The sequence below is a fragment of the Penaeus japonicus genome, unplaced genomic scaffold, assembly GCF_977035675.1.
Source record: "Penaeus japonicus unplaced genomic scaffold, GWHDUDI00000001_assembly GWHDUDI00000013, whole genome shotgun sequence".
Lineage (NCBI taxonomy): Eukaryota > Metazoa > Arthropoda > Malacostraca > Decapoda > Penaeidae > Penaeus > Penaeus japonicus.
Genome location: NW_028234415.1, coordinates 22,887,300 through 22,899,799, shown reverse-complemented (window position 1 = coordinate 22,899,799; position 12,500 = coordinate 22,887,300).

Genomic DNA, 12,500 nt, shown 5'->3' with positions numbered 1-12,500 from the left:
ACACACAATACACAAAAAAAGACATCACACCTCAACAACACATCCTCACCGCACGTATACTTATTCATTCCTCACTCATTTTACTCACTCACCACCTTTTTACCACACCCTCCTCCTCATTCCCTGTACTCATAATACTGTATGGTAACCTGTCCATAAGTACCCTGGATTTATAGTTCTTATAATCATTATCAATGTTATTATCATGGTTGCTGATAGTATTATTATTATCATAGTTATCATCGTTATCATTTTCATTATTATTTGTATTATCACTATCATTATTATTATCATTTATTGTTATTATCATTGTTATTGTTATCATTATCATTATCATTATCATTATCATTATCATAATCATCATCATTATCATTCTTGGTATCGGTGGTCTTATCAATATCATTAGTACTATTATTTCCAATAATTCTTATAATCATTATTACAGTTAGTGTAAAGAGCGTCTTATCATCATAATGATTACTCTTTATCATTGTTATCATTATTATCATCTTTATCATCATAATTAGTATGATTCTTATGATTATGATAATGATGATAATAATGATGATGATAATGATATGATGGTAACAATAATGACAATTATTATGAATGATAATGATAATAATAACAATAGTAAAATACAACTACATTGATGATAATTATCATTGTCATCATCATTATTATTATCGTCATTATTATTATCACTATTGTCATTGCTATCATTATAATAATGACACTATTATGATAACATCATCATCACTATAATTATTTTAAATACCTTCAAAAATATTAGCAGTTGTAGTATCATTACTATTACTATTTCTATCATCATTATCACCAATACTATCATCCCTGTTATTACCGTTATCATCATTCTTGTTATTATTATCAGTATCGTTATTGCTATTATCATCCTTACTATCATCATCATAACTACTATCGTTATCAATATCATAACAATTATTATTATCAATATCATAACAATTATTATTATCAATATCATAACAATTATTATTATCAATATCATTATCATCGGTATCATTATCAGCATCATTATTAAATTTCTTTATTATTGTTACTAACGTTGTCTTTATTACTATCATCATTGCTGTTAATTTCTTTATACCTATTATTTTTTCACATTCGTTTTATTCTTATTATCCTTATTTTTCTTCATATTATCATTGTTATTATCATCATTGCCATCATCATTCAAATCGTCATGATATTTGTATTATCTTCATCATCATCATTATGATAATGATAATAATAATAATAATAATGATTATGATAATAATGATAATCATAATCATTATCTTTTTGTTATCATCATCCTTATCGTTGCTGTTTTGCGGTTTGTTATTCTTCTTATTTCTATCATTATCATTATCATTATTATAATGATTGCTATAACTATCATCATCGCTATTATGATCACTGGTGTCCTTTTTATGGTTAATATTGGTATTATTATTATCTTTATAATCATAATCATCATTACCATTATCATCATCATAAATATTATTGCCAATATTATCACCCTTACTATTATCATCATCATAATCATTATCAATATTATTACTGTTATCAATATCATGATTATCATTATCATTGTCACTATCTTTGGCATTACAATTAAATTCATCACAATATCATTATCACTATAATTTCTATCATTATTATCATTATCATTTTTGCAATCACAATCATCACAATTATTATTAATGTGGTTATTATCATCAATTTTAATAGAAAGCGAAAGATTACTATAATATGTTCACCTACACCACAATCCATTAATATGATTACACATGTATATACATACAGACATCCAAAAACACACACACACAACAAAATATATACCCCCCCCCCCCCTCACCCCGCCATCCCTTCTCAACGAACATAGACAGCAATAGTGATAAAGAAAGAAAGAAAGAAAGAAAGAAAGAAAGAAGAAGAAAAAATAAAAAAAAAGAAGAAAAAATATTTATGTTATTCTTATATATATTTTTTATACATATATATATATATATATATATATATATATATATATATATATATATATACATATATATCTATATATATATATATCTATATATATATATATATATATATATATATATATATATATATATATATATATATATATATATATACGACCCCTCTAAAACACCGCTATACATCGGACCTTGACGTGACTAGCGATTCATAAAGCGTAAAGGCCATATATTTTTTTTCCTTAATAGTTGATGTGTCCCAATAATCAATTAAGCCAAGATATAATGAGCCCTTGTATAGGCCTGCGGTTAGGGCCTACGTCAGAGATCCGGATGGTGGAATTTTTCGATTCTAGAAGCTTCTTGGAAATCTTTTTGGAGTTTGACGCGGATTTTTTTTTTTTTTTTTTTTTTTAATATTATTGAAGTTGTCACCCTTGTTATGACCGCAATTAACATTACCGTCATCATCTTCATAAACATAATCATCATCGTGTGCATAATAATGATAATAATGATCAGCGATTTCATACTAAGCATTATTCTTCACATATCAACTCATTCTCAATCATTTCATTACAGTCATATTCATCATAATCACTTTCATAACTCTTAACATCACTATAATCAACATAAATCCCTTTGATTATCATCATCATCCTTGACTGTTTATAATCATTTCTAGTATAATAATTTTCAGTAACTATTAACGTCACCCTGATCATAATCCAAATAAAAAATACTGCAAAAATATATAGTAATATTTAGTGAAGAAAAGTATGGTTATGAATTTATACCACTTTCACCATACTCGTATTTTTCACCATACCCTTATTACCATAGACCTTAAAGATCACAATACCGTCCTAAACCATCACCATAGCATCTTCACTATCGCTTTCACCATCCCAGAAATAACACACAGCATCCTCGTAGCTATTAAAGTGAAAGTTATTATCGAGAGTAGAGTAATAATTAGCCGAGATTAATGAGCTCATTAGTAGGCTCCAGGCGAATCAAATCATTCATGTGAAGAAAAGGTGTCAGGTAATTAACATATCGCTGTAATGAATAACGTTATCAGACTGAAATTCGAGTGAATAAATTCCACATAGTTTCGATTGGTATGTCATTTTATTTGATGCATCATTTTTATACAATAGATGATTAAAAGTTACACTGTTAAGATTTGCTTTAAAGAAAGTCTTATGTGGCTGATTTTCTGTAATAATTTTCTGTGATAATTTTACCCTATTTTAATTTATATTCATTTTATCTTATTTATTAATCATATCATTAACATTGTGATCATCATTTTATTGATAGGATCACCATGGTTACTCTATATCAATATATGAGCTATGTTCTTTTACAGCTTCACTTCTGTCATTATGAACATTCTTATGCATAATAACATTATTGACATCACTTATTTGATCATCATCACATCATCACATTCTAAAAAGAAAAACAAAATCCCCATCACGAAAGTATGTATGATGAAACTTACATAAGAATTCATCATTCAACTAAGACTCATGAATGAAATAAATGCCATTCATTATCCTCAATAGCTGTAATTATACAGAACGAAAAACAGCGTCGTTATGCGAATGGGTCTTTCACTTGTAGATTCCGTTGCATGTTGCGTTGTTCTGTGTCCTATTATCTACATAAAATTCTGCGAGGGACTTTGTTTCCATCTCAGATGAAAATAACGCGTGTGTAGGGACAATCTCTCTCTCTCTCTCTCTCTCTCTCTCTCTATGTGTCTGTATACGTATATATATATGCATATATATGTGTATGTATATATATAAATATAAATATATATATATATATATATATATATGTATATTGGTATACATATAAATACATATAAATACATATATGAAGATATTTACAGATTCTTATGCATACATATAAATAAACAAATATATATATCATATATATATATATATATATATATATATATATATATATATATATATATATATATATATATTACATATATATGTATATGTATATATATAATATATATACATATATATATAATATATATATATATATATATATAATATTTATATATATACATATATTTTAATATATAATATATATATATATATATATATATATAATATACATATATTATGGTATATTACATATATATATATATTATATACATTACACATATATATATCAATATATATATATATTATAATATATATATATATATATTAATATATATATATATATATATATATATATATATATATATATCAGGGAGGGAGTGAGAGAGTGAGAGAGGGAGGGAGGGGGAAGGGGAGGGAGAGGGAAAGGGAGGGAGAGGGAAAAGCAGGGAGAGGGAAAGTGAGGGAGAGTGGGAGAAAGAGAGCGAGAGAGAGAAAGAGAAAGAGAGAGGAGGAGAGAGAGAGAGGGGGGGAGAGAGAGGGGGGAGAGGGAGAGAGAGAGAGGGAGAGAAAGAGAGAGAAAGAGAGAGGGGGGAAGGGGAAGGGGGAGGGGGAGAGGGAGAAGAAGGAGAGAGAGAGGGAGAGGACTAGGAAGGGAGAAAGTGATGGGGAGAGGGAGAGGATGGGGATGGGGATGAAGATGGGGGGGGAGGGGGAGGGGGAGAGAGAAAGGGCGGCTGAGCAAAAAGTAAAAGAGATAAAAGAAATAAAAGAGAAAAACATAAAGTTGACGAGAAAGCTAATGAGAGTGAGAACAAAAGAAAAATTGCTTTAGAATTTTGTATGACGACAGTATTCGAAACAATTTTATGCAAAACCACAAGTTCCTTATTCATGAATTATTAACGCATTGTTTTAATTAACAATAAATAGGATATCCTGCTATACAAAGAAATATCAGCGACACTGCTTTTTCGCTTTTTCCCTGCTATACCTCCGCTCTGATGTTTGAGCCATCTCGCAAGCACAACACATATAGATATCAGGTTTTAATTACTGACTGCTCGTAAGCCAAATCCAGATAAACGAGGCTGTTTGTACCATTACAGTATCGCCATCTCCCCCTTCCCGTTAACAGCTGTTAACGACCAATGCTCTACATCTCCATTTCCCTCTAACAGACCTTTCGCTTATGTCATCTATCTAAAACTACTAATGGAGTATTATAGATCTCGGGGAGCGTGCTGGGACTTCGCTTCTTAAGAGATTAATGGAGCATCGGAAGAGAGCAGGTAATGGAGTTTAATCTCATAAGCGCTGCCCGGTATAAAGGTTTCAATGCCTCGATTGTGTGCTGATATTTCTGTGTTGCCATCGCATGGTTAGATGATTTCCATTTTTTATTTATTCTGAAGGCTTCATATCTAATTTTCCTAAAGTATTTTTCTTGGGTAAGTGCCAAATGCAACCTATAGGTCTCTGAATACCGCTCACGATGAATTACAGGATCAAACAAGCATACCTTTATTGTGGCTTTTTATATGATAAACTGGCTACTCGGAATTTCGATCCTCTTTTGTATCGGCGGATACCTGCGTGCGCACATTTGATCCGTCCTTGATTGAACATGATATGCCGTAATGCTTCAGTAACTTTCGCTCACGGGGCCTTATGATTAGATTCTAAAAAAGGTATATAGGGATAGGGAGAGAAATAGAGAGAGGGAAAGAGAGAGAGAGGGAAAGAGAGAGAAGAGAGAGAGAGAGAGAGGGAAAGAGAGAGAGAGAGAGAGAGAGAAAGGGAAAAGGAAAGAGAGAGAGAGAGAGAGAGAAAGGGAAAAGGAAAGAGAGAGAGCGTGATAGATAGAGAGAGAAAGGGAAAAGGAAAGAAAGAGAGAGGATAAGGAAAGAAAGAGAAGATAGGGAGAGAGAGAAAAAAAAAGAGAAAGAGAGATGGGGGAGGGATAGATATATAGAGAAAAAGATGTTCAAGTGAAAGAACAAAAAAGGAAAGAAAAAAGAAGAGAGATAAAGAGACGCAGAGAAAGAAATATACAAAACTTTTTACTGATCCGTCAATCAAACATAAGGTAATTATGAAAACACTAAGACACGGAATTATATTCATAAGGATAGTTACTCAATATATATGAGAAGCTCAGTATCAAACAGGACTAAAATTATGTTCATTACGCTGATCTTGAAACAACATGGGAAAATGGTTTAAGGGAAAGGCGCAAACACACACGCACGCACACTCACTCACACACTCATTCACTCACTCACACACACACACACACACACACACACACACACACACTCACTCACTCACTCGTTCACTCACAAACACACAGACTAAAAAAATAAAACAGAAAACAGAAAACGATCATGTGGGAACAGCCTCGAATAAAGTTCTTGAGAGTCTTGTTGTGGGATCTCCGGTTGGCCAAATCCTCTAAAAGAGATTCGAATCCCCGATAGCCTATCATAGCGACCATCTCTTGTCCGATGGCACTTCACGCTTTTATTCAACGAGGAGATAATGCCTTTTCCTTCCAACTCAGAGTTTTGCTGGATGAATACAGGTGGGAATGCGTTCATATGGAGCAGGAGGGCTTCTCTGTGGTGTGGATTTACTCTCTCTCTCTCTCTTTCTTTCTCTTTCTCTCTCTCTCTTTCTTTCTCTCACTCTCTTTCTCTCTCTTTCTTTCTTTCGCTCTCTCTCTCTCTCTCTCTCTCTCTCTCTCTCTCACTCATAAAAATAACCATTGTAATTTATGGAATAAATGTTTGAAATGTTTGAACTTTCTCTCTCTCTCTCTCTCTCTCTCTCTCTCTCTCTCTCTCTCTCTCTCTCTCTCTCTCTCTCTCTCTCTCTCTCTCTCTCTCTCTCTCTCTCTCTCACTCTCTATCACACACACTCACACATATCCAAATACCCCCACCACCTCCACCCACTCCCCACAAAACCATTATCCTAAATACAAGCCCAGCATAAACTCTCCTGTGCACTTTTTTCTAATGCATATCATTCAGCAGAGCCTAATATGACAAATTGCATGCTAGACAACCTGGTCTCATCAGCATGATTACCACGGGGGAAAACACTTGGCAAACGGGTGTTGAATGCAACCCTTGGTCTTGACTCGTTACCTGTTGCTTTAGGCTCTGTCATACACACCCTTTGCATTAGCGGTTTCGTATTTGTCATGCGGGTGACCTACCGGAGAGGAATGAAGGTGGTTGAAGAAAGGGAGAGAAGAATGAAAGATAGATAGATAGATGGGTAGATAGAGAAACAGTTATTCATGTAGATGGAAAGGGAAAGATAAAGGAAAGATGTTAAGTAAGGAATGGGAGATAGTGTGAGGATGTTAACGGTGTAACATGAATGTGAGTGTTAATGACGGTGAGAAGGAAGGAAGGGAAGGAGAGATAACCCAAGACTATCACAACCAAAGATAATGGAAATAAAGATGAAAAAAAAACAAAAACAGAAAGGACGACAAAATTACAAATTAGGCCGTAGCGATGGACACCCCGAGGACTAGAAGACAAAGAAAAATCGACCCTTTTCCTGCACCCGAAACTAAAACACCTTTCGACACACCGACTGGACAACAAAGCACCACCCAACCGAAGTTACCCCGAGACAATAGACACATAGACACACACAGAATCCACTAGAAAGAGATAGTTTCTCCCCTCTCATCATGTTGCCTCAACAATAGCGCCGGTGGCTCCATCTCCCTTCGTGGCCTTGAAGTAATGGCGCCAATATAGTGACCACGTGGCGACCCAGTCCCGCGTACTCGCCACGTGACGCGTTAACTATCATTATTATCATTACATTTGAGGGTCATGGTTATCATTTTGATTGTAGGTATTGTTGTTATTATTGTTTTTGTTATTATAATTGTTATTGTTGTTGTTATCGTTTGTATTCTCATGATTATCATTTTGATTGTAGGTATTGGTGTTGTTGTTTTTGTTATTATAATTGTTATTGTTGTTGTTATCATTTGTATTCTCATGATTGTCAATATTGGTATCATTGTCGTTATCGTAATATTATTGGTTTAGAGATTAATAATCCGCATCATAATGATTATCATTATTAAAATTATTATAATTGTTCATTGGTTAGTTTATTTGTACACTAATCATTCTAATTATTAAGGACTTTTACACTCTCAATTGTTACAGACATGCCACGAATTATGAGAAGAAATTATAGATCTTTACAAACCAACAAGAACAAATTTAAGATATACTTCTAAAAATACATAATGCGGATATACAAATTACAAAAAATGATACTACATAACTATCATTCCCTCGAAACGAAAATTGAACAATACTTTTTTCCGATGCACATAAAAAAAAAAAAAAATCCTCATCATTCACACCTATACTCACACTCACCACCCAAACATTTTTTTCATTTTCATACCCATACTCATCACCCAAACTTCATATCCTCATACCTCCCCCCCCCCCACCACCACCCCAAAAAAAATCATCATTCATACTTACACTCACACTCAATATATATTCTCTATCTACCCATCTATCTATCTATCTTTCATTCTCCTATCCCTTTCTTCAACCACCTCCTTCATTCCTCTCCGGTAGGTCACCCGCATGACAATATATATATATATATATATATATATATATATATATATATATATATATATATATATATATATTATCGTGAAACCAAAAAAAAGTTCTTCAGCGTCCAAGGGTGAAGAACACGATCTAATACCCAGAATAGACCGACCGACGCGTTACTTCCGTCGGTATCTTCCCACGCTGACCACGAGTCCGAAATGCGTGTCTTTTCGGAGTCTTTTGTGCGTGTCATTTGTCACGTTTTATTTTGGGGCTTAATCTTTGTCTTTGGGTTGGCATATATGTCTTGTTTTCTTTCGTTTTTTTTTTCTTGGATTTTTTTTTTCTGTCTGTATGGATATGGATATGGTGATATGTTGGTACCAGGGTATGTGGTGAATTGATATTTATGTGTTAAGTGTGCTTGATGAGCGCACGCGTGTGTGTTTATGTACGTAGGCGAATGGACATATGACACAGAGGCAGACACAAAAAGGAGAGACGAATAAATAGACAAACAAAGAAATAGACACACAGACAGACAGAGAAGTAGACACATAGACAGACAGAGAAATAGACACACAGATAGACAAATAGACAAGACAAGTAGATAGACAGAGGCATGACTAATCAGCCACCAACGCCACAAAGGGTAAGCGTGGGCGAGCGAGATGGTAAGCCTTGTTGGGAGACAGGAAGGGCTCCCAGGCACTAATGGGGGGACGGTGGGTGGGGGAGGGGGGAGGGGGGGTGTTATACTACGGGGGCGCAGGTGAAGGGGCAGTGCTGAGGGAAGGGGGGAGGGAGAAGGGATGGGGAGGGGAGAGGGAAGGGATGGGGAAGAGGGAAGGGGGAAGGGTTGGGGAAGAGGGAAGGGGGAAGGGTTGGGGGAGAGGGAAGGGAAGGGATGGGGGAGAGGGAAGGGTCGGGGAAGGGATGGGGAAGGAGGAAGGGACGGGGGAGAGGGAAGGGTTGGGGCAGAGGGAAGGGGGGTAGGATGGGGCAGTTCCACAGAGACACAGGTGAAGAGGATAGCGTTAAGGGCAGGAGGGAGGGAGGGAACAGGGGAGGACAGAAGGAAAGGGAAAGAGAAGGGAGGGAAGGGGAAGGTACCAAGGAAGGGTGTAGAGTTGGAGGGAAGGGAGGGGGGGAGGGGGCTCTATCGAAGGGGAGGGGGGAGGGGGTTAAGAGGAAGTGGGCGGGCAGGTGCGTAAGTTTCCCACGCCTGATGGACCCCAAAAGCCTTCGGGGGAAAATCAGTGTCCTGATTGGTCCGCCGGTGAGTCAGAGGAAAAGGCTGAGGATGTAAAAGAAGTATGAGTGATGAGGACGAGTGGAGGAAGTGTGAGTGATGGTTATGAGTAAAAGAAGTATGAGTGATTATTTTGGGTTTGAGACTTATGAGGGATGAGGACGAGTGTAAGAAATATGAGTGATTATTTGGGGTTCAAGAAGTATGAGTTATGATTAAGAGTATAAAGAGTATGACTGATGCTTAAATGTATAAAAAAAAGCATGAGTATGTGTGACGAGTATGAGATTAAGAAGTACGAGTGATGAGTGCGTGTATATGAATTATGAGGGATTATTTTGAGCTTAAGAAGTATGAGTAACAAGAATGAGTATGAGAAGTACGAGTGATGAGTATGAGTATCAGAACTATGGGTGATGAGTATGAGTATAAGAAGAATGAGTGATAAATATAAGTATGAGAAGTATGAGTATAAGTATGAATGGTGAGTACAGGGATAAAAGGTATGATTATGGGTATAAATTTAAGAAGTATGAGTGATATATACGAGTACATGAAGTGTGAGTGAGGAATATGAGTATATGAAGTATGAGTGATGAATATGAGTATAAGAAACATGAGTGTGAGTGTGGATATAAGAAATACGCGCGCAAAAGATACGGAATTGGCTCTCATCAACACCACTTGTCTTTCTCTCTTCTTCCTCCTCTTTCTCTCCCACACCCACTGAACTACTCCTAATTATCAAACAAAGTTCCAATTTATAATTCGGTCTTTCTTTCTTTCTTTCTTTTTTTTTTCTTAATAAAGGCATTGATCATCATGTCTTATTAAGGCTCCGACATTTTTTTCCCGCCATTTCCTGTTTGAAGACGTCGCTTTCCCGCGCTTTCCTGGGACACGAACAAAGGAAATAAAATATATAGCCTCTTATATTCGCTTTTTTCTATATGTAAATGTGTTAGTCATTACGAATATGATAATATGAAAAATAATTACAATTTTATGTTTTGTGTAGGATTAAGTATTGCCGAGAAATGAGTTACTTGTCTTTTGTTTCGTGAATATAATATAAAGCTAATGATAAATTGAATGGAGGTTTTTGCACACAAGATACATATTAAAACAAATCGAGTACAGTAATATCGTACATCAAATAACCATTTATAGTTAATTTCTAATACTCTTCAATCGGCCATGGTGATAATATACACTTTAAGTACCTGATGAATATGATTGCGCAAGATTAAGAGAAGAAAAAAATAATAGAGCTGATACGAAGTCACATAATGTTGCCATTGCTATCCTACACAAGCCGTGAAAGTTTATTAACAATGATGTGCAATTGTACATACCTTTACGTACGTGCGTGTGTGTGGAACGATAAAGATAAAAGGATAATCTCACACCCAAACGAATGTAATTTGATTACATGTATATTTGTCGCTTCTCACCATCAGAATTAGCAACAGACGTGATAAGGCAAGGGACCAAAAACGTGTGAGAGAGAGAGTGAAAAAGGTGAGAAGGAAAGTGTGATGAGGTTAGGCGGAAATTCATCACAAGGCAAAGTGTGACCCTGACCTTATAACTCGATATCCTGAGAAATTGGTTCTAAGGAGAGGGGGTCCGGGGAGAGGAAATAGGGGTGGAGGCGGAAGACAGTATGAAAAAGAGGAAGAAAGAAAATATGTGTACACAGGTATTGGCACACACACACACACACACACACACACACACACACACACACACACACACACACACATACATACATATATATATATATATATATATATATATATATATATATATATATATATTAAATGCCACACGTCCACTAGAGACAAGAGCTGTCAGCTGGTCCCAAGGAAACAACTATGGGTGGAGTCATCCTGTTAGGTTTGGTAAGAGGAGTATAGACTACTAATGTGGGAGGTTACAACACGGGTTTATATATATATATATATATATATATATATATATATATATATATATATATGTATGTATATATGTAGCTATATATTTTTTTCCTCTCTCTTCTTTCTTTTTTTCTTTCTTTTATTTTTCTTATTTTTCTTTCTTTTTTTCTTCTTTATTTTCTTCTTTTTCATCATCTTCTTCTTCTTCTTTTGCATCTTCTTCTTCTTTTCCTTCTCCTTCATTCATTTTTATATGTATGTGCATTTATATATATACAAAAATACAACACTAAATGAGTACAGAAAGTGAGAAGAGATTCGCTCTCCCATCCTGCACTCCTCCAGCCCCGCCTGCTCTCCTAACCTGAGCCCAAAGCGAACGAGAAATAGAAATGTGAACTAGACAACCGTAAATGAACGCTGATTGAAATTAGTCATGTGAAAAATGGATCTCTTCTCGTAATCCTGGTCCGGTTTGTAATTTTTATTGTGGTTGTCATATCCCCATGAGGGACATTTTATATGTAGATGCATGTCTGGATTGTCTTTGTCTGTGGCTTCGGATTGGTGATTGGAAAGGAGAGGGAAAGAGTATATATATCTGGAGATTACGTTCGTAGCTTCCGGGTTATGTGTATGAACCTGATGCTTGTCAACGTCAGTGTGTTGTGTATGACACTGGAAGGATCACATACACGCAAAAACGCACACATGCATACACACATGTACTCGCACGAGCACACACACACACACACACACACACACACACACACACACACACACACACACACACATATATATATGTG